This window comes from Rhinoderma darwinii, chromosome 3, assembly GCF_050947455.1.
Source record: "Rhinoderma darwinii isolate aRhiDar2 chromosome 3, aRhiDar2.hap1, whole genome shotgun sequence".
NCBI lineage: Eukaryota > Metazoa > Chordata > Amphibia > Anura > Rhinodermatidae > Rhinoderma > Rhinoderma darwinii.
Genome location: NC_134689.1, coordinates 2,887,477 through 2,902,783, shown reverse-complemented (window position 1 = coordinate 2,902,783; position 15,307 = coordinate 2,887,477). Strand labels below are relative to the sequence as shown.

The 15,307-nt window shown below is 39.8% G+C and overlaps 2 protein-coding genes across 4 annotated transcripts in view; one reads left to right on the top strand and one right to left on the bottom strand.

The window, feature by feature from the left end:
- LOC142748571 (serine protease FAM111A-like) overlaps positions 1-14,837 on the bottom strand; it is a 44,084-nt gene extending 29,247 nt beyond the window's left edge. The window contains exons 1-3 of one of the 2 annotated variants that reach the window (XM_075855654.1): positions 14,617-14,837; positions 3,925-4,103; positions 1,256-1,338 (exon numbers count right to left, since the gene is read on the bottom strand). The gene's annotated coding sequence lies outside the window, so the exon portion shown is untranslated. The remainder of the gene's footprint in view (positions 1-1,255; positions 1,339-3,924; positions 4,104-14,616) is intronic. The other variant, XM_075855653.1, reaches the window with a different exon arrangement.
- Positions 14,838-14,909: 72 nt separating this feature from the next.
- Positions 14,910-15,307, top strand: part of KRAS (KRAS proto-oncogene, GTPase) — a 31,038-nt gene continuing 30,640 nt past the window's right edge. Inside the window, exon 1 of one of the 2 annotated variants that reach the window (XM_075855655.1) lies at positions 14,910-15,086. The gene's annotated coding sequence lies outside the window, so the exon portion shown is untranslated. The remainder of the gene's footprint in view (positions 15,087-15,307) is intronic. The other variant, XM_075855657.1, reaches the window with a different exon arrangement.

Here is a 15,307-nt window from a genome sequence, read left to right as displayed (position 1 = left end):
GCGAGGCAGGGACTCCTAGCATCGTACATAAGTATGATGCTAGGAGCCCGGCTCCCTGCAGTGTGTTCGGTCCGGTACTTGCGGCCGAAATACGTCCGTCCATTACGGACGTAATTAGTGTGTGTGCACATACCCTAAGGCTATGTTCACACGCTTAACAAAAAACGGCTGAAAATACGGAGCCGTTTTCTAAACAACTTGCGTTTTTTACAGCCGCTTTTTAGAGCTGTTTTTCTATTGAGTCAACGAAAAACGGCTCCAAAAACAACTCAAGAAGTGACATGCACTTCTTTTTACGAGGCCTTTTTTTTTTGCGCGGACGTTTTTACAAAACGGCCGTGTAAAAAACGCCCCGTGGGAACGGAACGCCGCTTTTTCCATTTAAGTCAATGGGCAGATGTGTGTAGGCGTTCAGCCCCTGCATTTTTATCAATTTTTCAGGGTGTTAACGCCCTGAAAACCGGCTGGAAATAGCCCATGTGAACATACCCGAACGCTGTGAACGAGAACTTTTCATGTGATTTTTTTTGTTTTTTTTTTATTGATCAACTCTTATTCATATTGGAATTTATCTACCCCCAAAAAAATGCATGTAAAAAACGCAACAAAAATGCACAATGTGAACCGTCTATGGCCACCTAATTATTCAGTTCAGGTGTTTCAGCCACACCAGCTGCAAACGGGAGAGATGAATTATAGCTCACTATCTGGCAGTCTATTGGAGGAATCTCGGTTTGGTCGCATGCCAGGAGGACGCTACCTGCCAGTCCCTACTGTAATATTTGGTGGAAGAGGGGTAATGGTCTGTGGCTCTTTTTCAGGGTTTGGCCCCTTGTCCAGTGAAGAGTTAATACTACTGCATTGTACTGCATAGACATTTTACGCAATTGTAGTTTCCAACTTTGTGGTAACAGTTTGGGGTTCGGCTCTTTTTTGTTCCAGCATGACTGCGCCCCTGTGAACGCATTGGTCGAGGAGTTTGGTATGGAGGAACTTAACTGGCTGCACAGAGCCCGAACCTCAAACCCATACAACAATTTTGGGATGAATTGGAATGCCGATTGCAAACAAGATGTCCCACAACAGCTCACAAATTCCCACATACACCCCAAAATCTTGTGCAAAGTCTTCCCAGAAGAGTGGAGGCTGTTAAAGCCACAAAAGGGGCCAGCTCCATATTAACCCCCATAGTTGTGGAACGGGATATTCAGAAAGATCATATAGGTGCGATGGTCAGGGGGCCACATTATCTTACCTGTGTGTGCAGTAGATCGGATTGACAGGGATCGCTCACGTAGCTCCCAGCACTTCTCTCTCCTCCATTATTCCATAAAAGATCTGCATAAAATGATCACAAATAAGGACGACACATCACAGTCCAGAATAAGAAGTTGATAACATGAAGATGTTCGTGGTGTCAGATGCAGTTTACTTCTACGCACGGTGGATATTATAACTCTACACGTACATTATGTAACACTGGTCTCCTGGTTTCTCTAGGAGTATGTTCACACGGCCTATTTTGGGCCGTTTTTCAGGCCGAAAAACGGCCAAAAAATCGGAAAATCTGTTCCGACAGGCCGTTTTTCTTATGCGGCCGTTTTGAAAAACGGCTGCATAAAAAACGGCCGCGAAAGAGAAGTGCAGGTCACTTCTTGGGACGTTTTGTGAGCCGTTTTTCATTGACCCTATAGAAAACAGCTCCAAAAACGTCTGTAAAAAAACGCAGCGAAAATCGGAGGTGGCTTAAAAAACTTCTGAAAATCAGGAGCTGTTTACCCTTGAATACAGCTCAGTATTTTCAGACGTTTTTGAGTTTGTGTGTGAACATACCCTTAAAGTGCACCTACATACAAGTTGTTTTTTAAACAAACCTGCGGCATAAATGATTTTAAATTTTTTTCCTAACATACATGAAGTGGCTGTGATGCGGCGTTCCTTTACTGCAGAGCTAGGTTCCACTGTTCCCAAAGACCCTACTACTATAGTCTATGGTGACGGATGCTACTGTTAGGGCATCCACCACAGCCTCCGTGACAATAAACAAGAATAAAAAAAATCTCATGGAAATACAACGCATATTACGGGTCAGTTGTGTAAATACTGCCGTTTTTCCACAATGGAATTTGTTGCAGAAAATCCGTAGAAAAATACAGTAGCAGCAGAGTGGATGAGATGGAACAACTTCCATCCACACGCAGAGTAAATACTGAGCAGAAAAAACGCTCAGAAATTGACCTGCGTGGTGGAATTTTATTTGTTGCAGGTTTTCCCCATTGAACTCAATGGGGATCTAAAACCTGCAACAAATAGCAGTTGTTGCGTTTATTGAGGCGGGTTCACAGCGATGCCGCCGCAAAAAATGCAACTCAGGAAAATAAAAAAATCTTATACTTACCCTGAAGTCTGTGTTCCTCCATCCAGCTTGGCCTGCTGGGATAACGTTTCAGCCCATGTGACAGTTGCAGCCAATCACAAGATGTAGTGGCGATCACATGGGATGAAACATCATCCCAAGAGGCCGGCCTGGATGACGTCAGGGGGCCGGCCTCCTGGGTTGAGGCTGCAGCGGTCTCCTGGGATGTAACGTCTAGTGCTGCAGTTTTCCGAAGCGGACATTCCAGGCGAAAAACCACCACAGTTTGGTGCGGTTTATCGCCCGGAATTCCCTGAGGCACGCGGGGCGGATATACTGCGTGCTATTACGCAGCGTATCCGCCCTGTGTGAACGCAGCCTACTTGCGTATTTGCCACACTTATTTTCATGTGGCAAATCTGCAGCATAATACGGTACCAGCATAGTAAATGAGATTTCCGGAAATCTCATCTGAACGTTGGAGATTTTTCTGCATGTAAATTGACTTGCGGTGCAAATTTTAAAATCCGCAGCATGTCAATTTATCTTGTGTTTCCGCTTGCGAATTGCATCTGACTAGTTTTTAAAAATGCACCAAAATCCGCAGCATAAAAATCTGCACCTATTCCCGCATTAAAATGTAAACATCAGACATAAAACACATTGAAAAAATTAGGTGCCGATTTTACCTGCGAAATTACCTGCGGCTCTGATGCAGATTTTCTGCACCAAATTCCGCAACGTGTGCATGTAGCTGAGTTTCCACGTAGTATTTATGCTGCAGAATTTCTGCAACGGGGTTTCTAAGACTACCGCAAATTTATCTTTACATAAATAACATAGTTAATTGATATTTCCCTAGACCGTTTTTTACGACTTATTTTCGCTTTTTTTGGTATAAAAGATACTTTTTTCTGGGCTATTGAATAAAAATCATTCCTGTACTCACCAAACTTTGAGCTTCCATCAAAAGTGCAGAGAAGCCTTGACATTCTGCGCATGCTGCTGGTGTTTGGCATATGCGTGGATCTGTCGACTACCTCTCTGCCCACGTGCCAAACCCCGACACCCGCACGGCCCAGTGCAGTGTTGCCTCAGCGCTCTGCACAGGCGCCATTATCCGGCGCCTGCACAGTTCTGTCAACTGTTTCTCTGCGCCCAGAGCGTGTGCCAACCATTGGCACATGCACAGTATAGTTAAAAGCCCTGACACCGTTCTGTATCTCTGTGTATTGAAGCTCAATAAAAAATGTGAATATGAAAAAAAAAAAAATGCCCTGACACCTTGCGCACAGCACATCAATGAATTCCTGCCTTCTGGGCATGTGCTGACTTTTGGCGCATGCGCGGTCTAGTCAAACACTGCACAGATGTAGAAAAATGCCGGCGACACCGCCACACGAGTCAGTAAGCTTTGACGGTCATTACACTTTATTGTATGCACCTGCCATCATATGTGTATATATATATAGACAGGAAACCAAATCAGTTCACCAAGGACCCCTGAGGAAGCCGGGTCTTCAACCTTGTTTTTTGTTTTAAAATTAATAATAAAAGTCTATACTTACCCCCGTGACGTTGTCATAGTGACGGCTGCTTTTCTTCCGAGCTGCTCTCTACAGCTCGCCTGCTGGGATGGCGTTTCATCCAATGCGACTGCTGCTCCATCATTGCAGCAGAACAAGAATACCAGAAGCTCAGAATCTGTTGCACTGCGGAAACCAATGGAGACCGACGGAACCCATTTCTAAATTTTAAAAAATCGCAAAGAGAAAACAAATATATGGTTTAAATTTTCGCACAGAATTTTTCCACTAATGAAATACTTTCCGCAGCGTTTTCTATATGTGTTGTGAATTATGAATATGGAATTTAGACATCAATGTTAAATCTGCAGCAAATACAGCAAAAAATCTGCAACAGTAATTGCACTCCGAAATTTGCTGCTGAATAATTTTTGCAGATTTTGTAGCAGATTTTTACGCAACATTTCAATCCTCCCTAAATCTGTCTTTGTTGCCCAAAGCAACCAATCAGAACTCAGCTTTCATTTGAGAAATGAAAGCTCAGTCCTGATTGGTTGCTATAGTTTGAAGAGTAATAAATAGAGTTTGGTTTGCTCTGAGGTAAGACGTGCAATATCACCAGGCCCGGAGCCACACCTTCAGGGGCGTAACTAGGAAAAACTGGGCCTCATAGCAACTTTTGACTGGGGCCCCACGTCCGCTGGATATCACACAACCCCCCCCCCCCCTTGTAGATAGTGCCTCCCTATAGATTCCACCACACAGCGACCCCCCCCCCTATAGATAGCACCATACACAGCCCCCTGTAGATAGCGCCATACACAGCCCCCTGTAGATAGCGCCATACACAGCCCCCTGTAGATAGCGCCACACAGACCCCCCTGTAGATAACGTCATACAGACCCCCCCTGTAGATAAAGCCATACAGACCCCCCCTGTAGATAAAGCCATACAGACCCCCCCCTGTAGATAAAGCCATACAGACCCCCCCCTGTAGATAACGCCATACAGACCCCCCTGTAGATAACGCCATACAGAACCCCCCTGTAGATAACGCCATACAGAACCCCCCTATAGATAACGCCATACAGACCCCCTGTAGATAATGCCATACAGACCCCCCTGTAGATAATGCCATACAGACCCCCCTGTAGATAATGCCATACAGACCCCCCTGTAGATAACGCCATACAGACCCCCCTGTAGATAACGCCACACAGACCCCCCTGTAGATAACGCCACAGAGAACCCCCCTATAGATAACGCCACACAGACCCCCCTGTAGATAACGCCACACAGACCCCCCTGTAGATAACGCCACACAGACCCCCCTGTAGATAACGCCACACAGACCCCCCTGTAGATAACGCCACACAGACCCCCCTGTAGATAACGCCACACAGACCCCCCTGTAGATAACGCCACACAGACCCCCCTGTAGATAACGCCACACAGACCCCCCTGTAGATAACGCCACACAGACCCCCCTGTAGATAACGCCACACAGACCCCCCTGTAGATAACGCCACACAGACCCCCCTGTAGATAACGCCACACAGACCCCCCCCTGTAGATAACGCCACACAGACCCCCCCCTGTAGATAACGCCACACAGACCCCCCCCTGTAGATAACGCCACACAGACCCCCCCCTGTAGATAACGCCACAAAGACCCCCCCCTGGAGATAACGCCACATAGCCCCCCCCCAAAAAAAACGGCCTATAGTTTGTCCTACAAAAGAGATGTATCCCCTCTCCACAGGATAGGGGATACATGTGTGATCGCTGGCAGCGATAAGAACGGGGGACCGAAAGTCCCCCCAAGTTCTCCATGACTAACCTCGGACTTCCGGAGTCTGCGCAGTTCAATAAAAATTAAAGGAGCGCTGGTCACGCATGCGCACAAGCGCGACCGATGCTCAAGCCATTTCTATGGAGCTGCCGATAGACCCCGGATTTCCGAGGTCTGTCATGGAGAACTTCAGGGGACTTTCGATCCCCCGTTCTCCTTATTGCTGGGCGTCCCAGCGATCCCACATGTATCCCCTATCCTGTGGAGAGGGGGTACATGTCTTTTGTAGGACCAACCCCTTCAGTGGCGTCGCGCTGAAACAGCCATAGCAGCTGCTAGCGGAGCCACCGGCCATGGGGGGGGGGGGGGCGTGCCGGCGGGCCCCCTCATCAGCCGCTACGGCTGCTATAGCGGTAATTACGCCACTGCACACCTTATATTCTGAGGTAAATCTCTATATTATTCCTGACTGACCCCCCTCCTCTATATTATACATTATATTCTGAGGTTATTCTCTATATTATTCCTGACTGATCCCCCTCCTCTATATTATACATTATATTCTGAGGTAAATCTCTATATTATTCCTGACTGATCCCCCTCCTCTATATTATACATTATATTCTGAGGTAATTCTCTATATATTATTCCTGACTGATCCCCCTCCTCTATATTATACATTATATTCTGAGGTAAATCTCTATATTATTCCTGACTGATCCCCCTCCTCTATATTATACATTATATTCTGAGGTAAATCTCTATATTATTCCTGACTGATCCCCCTCCTCTATATTATACATTATATTCTGAGGTAAATCTCTATATTATTCCTGACTGATCCCCCTCCTCTATATTATACTTTATATTCTGAGGTAAATCTCTATATTATTACTGACTGATCCCCCTCCTCTATATTATACATTATATTCTGAGGTAATTCTCTATATTATTCCTGCCTGATCCCCCTCCTCTATATTATACATTATATTCTGAGGTAATTCTCTATATATTATTCCTGACTGATCCCCCTCCTCTATATTATACATTATATTCTGAGGTAATTCTCTATATTATTCCTGTCTGATCCCCCTCCTCTATATTATACATTATATTCTGAGGTTATTCTCTATATTATTCCTGACTGATCCCCCTCCTCTATATTATACATTATATTCTGAGGTTATTCTCTATATTATTCCTGACTGATCCCCCTCCTCTATATTATACATTATATTCTGAGGTAAATCTCTATATTATTCCTGACTGATCCCCCTCCTCTATATTATACATTATATTCTGAGGTAAATCTCTATATTATTCCTGACTGATCCCCCTCCTCTATATTATACATTATATTCTGAGGTAAATCTCTATATTATTCCTGACTGATCCCCCTCCTCTATATTATACATTATATTCTGAGGTAAATCTCTATATTATTCCTGACTGATCCCCCTCCTCTATATTATACTTTATATTCTGAGGTAAATCTCTATATTATTACTGACTGATCCCCCTCCTCTATATTATACATTATATTCTGAGGTAATTCTCTATATTATTCCTGCCTGATCCCCCTCCTCTATATTATACATTATATTCTGAGGTAAATCTCTATATTATTCATGCCTGATCCCCCTCCTCTATATTATACCTTATATTCTGAGGTAAATCTCTATATTATTCCTGACTGATCCCCCTCCTCTATATTATACTTTATATTCTGAGGTAAATCTCTATATTATTACTGACTGATCCCCCTCCTCTATATTATACATTATATTCTGAGGTAATTCTCTATATTATTCCTGCCTGATCCCCCTCCTCTATATTATACATTATATTCTGAGGTAAATCTCTATATTATTCATGCCTGATCCCCCTCCTCTATATTATACCTTATATTCTGAGGTAAATCTTTATATTATTCCTGACTGATCCCCCTCCTCTATATTATACATTATATTCTGAGGTAAATCTGTATATTATTCCTGACTGATCCCCCTCCTCTATATTATACATTATATTCTGAGGTAAATCTCTATATTATTACTGACTGATCCCCCTCCTCTATATTATACATTATATTCTGAGGTAAATCTCTATATTATTCCTGACTGATCCCCCTCCTCTATATTATACATTATATTCTGAGGTAAATCTCTATATTATTCCTGACTGATCCCCCTCCTCTATATTATACATTATATTCTGAGGTAAATCTCTATATTATTCCTGACTGATCCCCCTCCTCTATATTATACTTTATATTCTGAGGTAAATCTCTATATTATTACTGACTGATCCCCCTCCTCTATATTATACATTATATTCTGAGGTAATTCTCTATATTATTCCTGCCTGATCCCCCTCCTCTATATTATACATTATATTCTGAGGTAATTCTCTATATATTATTCCTGACTGATCCCCCTCCTCTATATTATACATTATATTCTGAGGTAATTCTCTATATTATTCCTGTCTGATCCCCCTCCTCTATATTATACATTATATTCTGAGGTTATTCTCTATATTATTCCTGACTGATCCCCCTCCTCTATATTATACATTATATTCTGAGGTAAATCTCTATATTATTCCTGACTGATCCCCCTCCTCTATATTATACATTATATTCTGATGTAATTCCCTATATTATTCCTGACTGATCCCCCTCCTCTATATTATACATTATATTCTGAGGTAAATCTCTATTATTCCTGTCTGATCCCCCTCCTCTATATTATACCTTATATTCTGAGGTAAATCTCTATATTATTCCTGACTGATCCCCCTCCTCTATATTATACATTATATTCTGAGGTAAATCTCTATTATTCCTGACTGATCCCCCTCCTCTATATTATACATTATATTCTGAGGTTATTCTCTATATTATTCCTGACTGATCCCCCTCCTCTATATTATACATTATATTCTGAGGTAAATCTCTATATTATTCCTGACTGATCCCCCTCCTCTATATTATACATTATATTCTGAGGTTATTCTCTATATTATTCCTGACTGATCCCCCTCCTCTATATTATACATTATATTCTGAGGTAATTCCCTATATTATTCCTGCCTGATCCCCCTCCTCTATATTATACCTTATATTCTGAGGTAATTCTCCATATTATTCCTGACTGACCCCCCTCCTCTATATTATACATTATATTCTGAGGTAATTCTCTATATTATTCCTGCCTGATCCCCCTCCTCTATATTATACATTATATTCTGAGGTAATTCTCTATATTATTCCTGACTGATCCCCCTCCTCTATATTATACATTATATTCTGAGGTAATTCCCTATATTATTCCTGACTGATCCCCCTCCTCTATATTATACATTATATTCTGAGGTAAATCTCTATATTATTCCTGACTGATCCCCCTCCTCTATATTATACATTATATTCTGAGGTAAATCTCTATATTATTCCTGACTGATCCCCCTCCTCTATATTATACATTATATTCTGAGGTAAATCTCTATATTATTCCTGTCTGATCCCCCTCCTCTATATTATACATTATATTCTGAGGTAAATCTTTATATTATTCCTGACTGATCCCCCTCCTCTATATTATACATTATATTCTGAGGTAATTCTCTATATTATTCCTGACTGATCCCCCTCCTCTATATTATACATTATATTCTGAGGTAATTCCCTATATTATTCCTGACTGATCCCCCTCCTCTATATTATACATTATATTCTGAGGTAAATCTCTATATTATTCCTGACTGATCCCCCTCCTCTATATTATACATTATATTCTGAGGTAAATCTCTATATTATTCCTGTCTGATCCCCCTCCTCTATATTATACATTATATTCTGAGGTAAATCTCTATATTATTCCTGTCTGATCCCCCTCCTCTATATTATACATTATATTCTGAGGTAAATCTCTATATTATTCCTGACTGATCCCCCTCCTCTATATTATACATTATATTCTGAGGTAAATCTCTATATTATTCCTGACTGATCCCCCTCCTCTATATTATACATTATATTCTGAGGTAAATCTCTATATTATTCCTGACTGATCCCCCTCCTCTATATTATACATTATATTCTGAGGTAATTCTCTATATTATTCCTGACTGACCCCCCTCCTCTATATTATACATTATATTCTGAGGTAAATCTGTATATTATTCCTGCCTGATCCCCCTCCTCTATATTATACATTATATTCTGAGGTAAATCTCTATTATTCCTGACTGATCCCCCTCCTCTATATTATACATTATATTCTGAGGTAAATCTCTATATTATTCCTGTCTGATCCCCCTCCTCTATATTATACATTATATTCTGAGGTAAATCTCTATATTATTCCTGTCTGATCCCCCTCCTCTATATTATACATTATATTCTGAGGTAATTCTCTATATTATTCCTGACTGACCCCCCTCCTCTATATTATACATTATATTCTGAGGTAAATCTCTATATTATTCCTGTCTGATCCCCCTCCTCTATATTATACATTATATTCTGAGGTAATTCCCTATATTATTCCTGACTGATCCCCCTCCTCTATATTATACATTATATTCTGAGGTAAATCTCTATATTATTCCTGACTGATCCCCCTCCTCTATATTATACATTATATTCTGAGGTAAATCTCTATTATTCCTGCCTGATCCCCCTCCTCTATATTATACATTATATTCTGAGGTTATTCTCTATATTATTCCTGCCTGATCCCCCTCCTCTATATTATACATTATATTCTGAGGTAAATCTCTATATTATTCCTGACTGATCCCCCTCCTCTATATTATACATTATATTCTGAGGTAATTCCCTATATTATTCCTGACTGATCCCCCTCCTCTATATTATACATTATATTCTGAGGTAAATCTCTATATTATTCCTGACTGATCCCCCTCCTCTATATTATACATTATATTCTGAGGTAATTCTCTATATTATTCCTGACTGATCCCCCTCCTCTATATTATACATTATATTCTGAGGTAAATCTCTATTATTCCTGCCTGATCCCCCTCCTCTATATTATACATTATATTCTGAGGTAAATCTCTATTATTCCTGACTGATCCCCCTCCTCTATATTATACATTATATTCTGAGGTAATTCTCTATTATTCCTGACTGATCCCCCTCCTCTATATTATACATTATATTCTGAGGTTATTCTCTATATTATTCCTGCCTGATCCCCCTCCTCTATATTATACATTATATTCTGAGGTTATTCTCTATATTATTCCTGCCTGATCCCCCTCCTCTATATTATACATTATATTCTGAGGTTATTCTCTATATTATTCCTGACTGATCCCCCTCCTCTATATTATACATTATATTCTGAGGTAAATCTCTATATTATTCCTGTCTGATCCCCCTCCTCTATATTATACATTATATTCTGAGGTAATTCCCTATATTATTCCTGACTGATCCCCCTCCTCTATATTATACATTATATTCTGAGGTAAATCTCTATATTATTCCTGTCTGATCCCCCTCCTCTATATTATACATTATATTCTGAGGTAAATCTCTATTATTCCTGCCTGATCCCCCTCCTCTATATTATACATTATATTCTGAGGTAAATCTCTATATTATTCCTGACTGATCCCCCTCCTCTATATTATACATTATATTCTGAGGTAAATCTCTATATTATTCCTGACTGACCCCCCTCCTCTATATTATACATTATATTCTGAGGTAATTCCCTATATTATTCCTGACTGATCCCCCTCCTCTATATTATACATTATATTCTGAGGTAATTCTCTATATTATTCCTGACTGATCCCCCTCCTCTATATTATACATTATATTCTGAGGTAATTCTCTATATTATTCCTGACTGATCCCCCTCCTCTATATTATACATTATATTCTGAGGTAAATCTCTATATTATTCCTGACTGATCCCCCTCCTCTATATTATACATTATATTCTGAGGTAATTCTCTATATTATTCCTGACTGACCCCCCTCCTCTATATTATACATTATATTCTGAGGTTATTCTCTATATTATTCCTGACTGATCCCCCTCCTCTATATTATACATTATATTCTGAGGTAAATCTCTATATTATTCCTGACTGACCCCCCTCCTCTATATTATACATTATATTCTGAGGTAAATCTCTATATTATTCCTGACTGATCCCCCTCCTCTATATTATACATTATATTCTGAGGTAATTCTCTATATTATTCCTGCCTGATCCCCCTCCTCTATATTATACATTATATTCTGAGGTTATTCTCTATATTATTCCTGACTGACCCCCCTCCTCTATATTATACATTATATTCTGAGGTAATTCTCTATTATTCCTGACTGATCCCCCTCCTCTATATTATACCTTATATTCTGAGGTAATTCTCTATATTATTCCTGTCTGATCCCCCTCCTCTATATCATACATTATATTCTGAGGTAAATCTCTATATTATTCCTGTCTGATCCCCCTCCTCTATATTATACATTATATTCTGAGGTAATTCCCTATATTATTCCTGTCTGATCCCCCTCCTCTATATTATACATTATATTCTGAGGTAATTCCCTATATTATTCCTGACTGATCCCCCTCCTCTATATTATACATTATATTCTGAGGTTATTCTCTATATTATTCCTGACTGATCCCCCTCCTCTATATTATACATTATATTCTGAGGTTATTCTCTATATTATTCCTGCCTGATCCCCCTCCTCTATATTATACATTATATTCTGAGGTAATTCTCTATATTATTCCTGACTGATCCCCCTCCTCTATATTATACCTTATATTCTGAGGTAAATCTCTATATTATTCCTGACTGACCCCCCTCCTCTATATTATACATTATATTCTGAGGTAAATCTCTATTATTCCTGCCTGATCCCCCTCCTCTATATTATACATTATATTCTGAGGTAAATCTCTATATTATTCCTGACTGATCCCCCTCCTCTATATTATACATTATATTCTGAGGTAAATCTCTATATTATTCCTGACTGACCCCCCTCCTCTATATTATACATTATATTCTGAGGTAATTCCCTATATTATTCCTGACTGATCCCCCTCCTCTATATTATACATTATATTCTGAGGTAATTCTCTATATTATTCCTGACTGATCCCCCTCCTCTATATTATACATTATATTCTGAGGTAAATCTCTATATTATTCCTGACTGATCCCCCTCCTCTATATTATACATTATATTCTGAGGTAATTCTCTATATTATTCCTGACTGATCCCCCTCCTCTATATTATACATTATATTCTGAGGTAATTCTCTATATTATTCCTGCCTGATCCCCCTCCTCTATATTATACATTATATTCTGAGGTAAATCTCTATATTATTCCTGACTGATCCCCCTCCTCTATATTATACATTATATTCTGAGGTAATTCTCTATATTATTCCTGCCTGATCCCCCTCCTCTATATTATACATTATATTCTGAGGTAAATCTCTATATTATTCATGACTGATCCCCCTCCTCTATATTATACATTATATTCTGAGGTAATTCTCTATATTATTCCTGACTGATCCCCCTCCTCTATATTATACATTATATTCTGAGGTAAATCTCTATATTATTCCTGACTGATCCCCCTCCTCTATATTATACATTATATTCTGAGGTAAATCTCTATATTATTCCTGACTGATCCCCCTCCTCTATATTATACATTATATTCTGAGGTAAATCTCTATATTATTCCTGACTGATCCCCCTCCTCTATATTATACATTATATTCTGAGGTAAATCTCTATATTATTCATGACTGATCCCCCTCCTCTATATTATACCTTATATTCTGATGTAAATCTCTATATTATTCCTGACCGATCCCCCTCCTCTATATTATACATTATATTCTGAGGTAATTCCCTATATTATTCCTGACTGATCCCCCTCCTCTATATTATACATTATATTCTGAGGTAAATCTCTATATTATTCCTGACTGATCCCCCTCCTCTATATTATACTTTATATTCTGAGGTAATTCTCTATATTATTCCTGACTGATCCCCCTCCTCTATATTATACATTGTATTCTGAGGTTATTCTCTATATTATTCCTGACTGACCCCCCTCCTCTATATTATACATTATATTCTGAGGTAATTCTCTATATTATTCCTGACTGATCCCCCTCCTCTATATTATACATTATATTCTGAGGTAAATCTCTATTATTCCTGTCTGATCCCCCTCCTCTATATTATACATTATATTCTGAGGTAATTCTCTATATATTATTCCTGACTGATCCCCCTCCTCTATATTATACATTATATTCTGAGGTAATTCTCTATATTATTCCTGACTGATCCCCCTCCTCTATATTATACTTTATATTCTGAGGTAATTCTCCATATTATTCCTGACTGATCCCCCTCCTCTATATTATACATTGTATTCTGAGGTTATTCTCTATATTATTCCTGACTGACCCCCCTCCTCTATATTATACATTATATTCTGAGGTAAATCTCTATATTATTCATGACTGATCCCCCTCCTCTATATTATACATTATATTCTGAGGTACATCTCTATATTATTCATGCCTGATCCCCCTCCTCTATATTATACCTTATATTCTGAGGTAATTCTCTATATTATTCCTGACTGATCCCCCTCCTCTATATTATACATTATATTCTGAGGTAATTCTCTATATTATTCATGACTGATCCCCCTCCTCTATATTATACATTATATTCTGAGGTAAATCTGTATATTATTCCTGACTGATCCCCCTCCTCTATATTATACATTATATTCTGAGGTAATTCTCTATATTATTCCTGACTGATCCCCCTCCTCTATATTATACATTATATTCTGAGGTAATTCTCTATATTATTCCTGACTGATCACCTCTTCTACATTAGTTATATTCTGAGGTGATTATGTCACTCCTGACTGAGTCTACATCGTTTATTCTTAGATCATCCGTATTTATCTCTCCGCTGCACCGTATAGTGGTTTATTATTTATCTGCATCTTCCCTTCTCCTTGTTTTGCGCGCTCTTTGAAAAATCTTGTTGGGACATGGTAGATTGGAAGGCGTGGCTTTCCCCGTGGAGGGCGCGGTGTCTTCGAGCGAATCCCCGCCCATCGACCAATCGTAGGCGCTATAGGCCCATGACGTCACGCAGAGCGGCCGTAGTATTTATAGATCGTATTTAAAGAGCCCCTGGGAGTCTCCGACTGCGCGGCCTGGTGACGAGAACGCCGGACTCGCTGTACCTCGGCCTGCGGCTGTCCTCGCCGTCATTGGACTCTGGTTCCCTCAGTGATAGGATTATGGACGTGCAACCGTGAGCCGCCTGTGTAGCCGTAGACCAGTAAGTGTCCCTGGGGTTGGGTATGTGGAGGGCGTCCTATGTTGTGTGTGAGGGAGGGGACGGTCAGAGCCGGGGATCACCGGGCTGTGCTGCAGTGTGTGGGCGCCTCTACTGCAGCAGTCTCCCGCATCAGTGGCCTTAGGGGGGTGTCCGGAGTACCCCACCCCCTCCTGAGCTCACGGGTGTGTGGGTGTCATTGAAAATCGTGGTTGGGGGGGGTC